The following is a 1,780-nucleotide window of genomic DNA, read 5'->3' on the forward strand; positions in this document are numbered from 1 at the left end:
GTGGCGCCACAAGTTAATCCATACTTCCCGTTAGTTCAAGATGACAGAAAACGAATGTTTACAAAAACGATTAGTTCGAAACTGGCAGTTTTCGGTGAATACGAAGGTTCTAAGCCATTTTATTGTTACTTTAGAGTCTAGACAATTGCTGTTACTCAAGCAATAACGGTAAGTGTCATGAAAGTGGTGAAAACACTGGAAAACTCTCGCAATGATTACTTTAATGATTGATATTATCATACAGGACGCCTTCGACCATCATTGCCAGTCACAAAACACCCCCTACAGTAAAGAGATTGGCACAAGGATAGAGAACATGGGTCCCAATAAAACCAATGTGCCTAACCCTAACCATAATCCTAACCCTAACCATAACCTTAAACCATAACCCTAACCTATTATATTGATATAATATTATATTTATATTGATGTAAATGACATTGGTTTTATTGGGACCCATGTTCTCTATCCTTGAACCAAGAGGTTCAGCATCTGAGAAGTACCGACTTGGTATTCTACGACGCAGATTTTTCGCAGATTTTTCGCGAGGCACGCAGGTGTTTATAAATCACATGTGCTTACACGAAACACTACATAGCTATTAGTCTACGCGAACGTTCATCACCACCACTGCAACACAATTAGGATATATCAGGGTGTAAAACCATGAAATGATGAAACGTGTAGCGTTACGTAAACGTGTAACGATGAACGATGACCGTGTAAAACGATGAACCAATATTGGTTTAAAACTCTGTGTTTTGTCACGAGCTACATTATAACACAAGTGACGTGTTGTGTAATTAACATGTTAAGATCAATTTCAAGAATCGTTACAGCAGTTGTTTCTGCGCGCAAGGTTCCCAGGTGTCAGTTTAAACTCAGAGATTAATATTGAATTAACTGCGCGTTGCACACCACCACATGCGGGGCAAATGCCTTTCCCAAACTATAGCTAAGCAACTGACACTACCACGTTGCACATGCAAAGGCTTTCATCCAGGCATTTCAGACAGCTGTGTTGATTGATACACTGAGCGTCGATTTGATTCTGTAAAACATCGTCTTTAAAATGTTAATTTATCTCGCGCGAAGTTAAACGAACACGTTTAATTACGCGAAAGATGAAGAGAGCACAAACAACATGCGAGAGAAATGAGGGAGAGCAGAGATAATGGCAAAGCAACAAGAACGATAATCAGCGCGACAGAGAGAAATAGGGGATAGAGACAGCGTGAGAGAGCATGACGGAGTAAGAGAGCGAGAGCGAGAGAGATAGAGATAGAGATAGAGAGAGAATAGAGAGATAGAAGATGAGCAGAGAGAAGAGAGAGAGAGAGAGAGAGTGAGAGAGAGAGAGAGAGAAGAGAGAAGAGAGAGAGAGAGAGAGAGAGAGAAGAGAGAGGAGAGAAGAGAGAGAGAGAGAGAGAGAGAGAGAGAGAGAGAGAGAGAGAGACGAGAGAGAGAGAGACGGGCAGAGAGAGACGGAAGAGACGCGAAATGAGAGAAAGCATGGAAGTACGTGAGAGAAGAGACAAGAAAAGAGAGAGAGAGAGAGGACAAGAGCGAGAGAGCGAGAGAGCAGAGACGCGAGAGAGCGAGACGAGAGATCAGAGAGAGAGCAGGGAGAGGAGAGGACGAGGCGGCGCAAGAGGGGAGAGGGAGAGGGAGAGGGGAGAGCGAGAGGGTGAGAGGGAGAGGCGGAGAGCGGGAGAGGGAGAGGGCGAGCGAGAGGAGAGGGAAGAGAGAGAGGGAGAGAGGCACAGAGACAGAAGATACA

This window comes from Priapulus caudatus, unplaced genomic scaffold (assembly GCF_000485595.1).
Source record: "Priapulus caudatus unplaced genomic scaffold, Priapulus_caudatus-5.0.1 Scaffold2, whole genome shotgun sequence".
Lineage (NCBI taxonomy): Eukaryota > Metazoa > Priapulida > Priapulimorpha > Priapulimorphida > Priapulidae > Priapulus > Priapulus caudatus.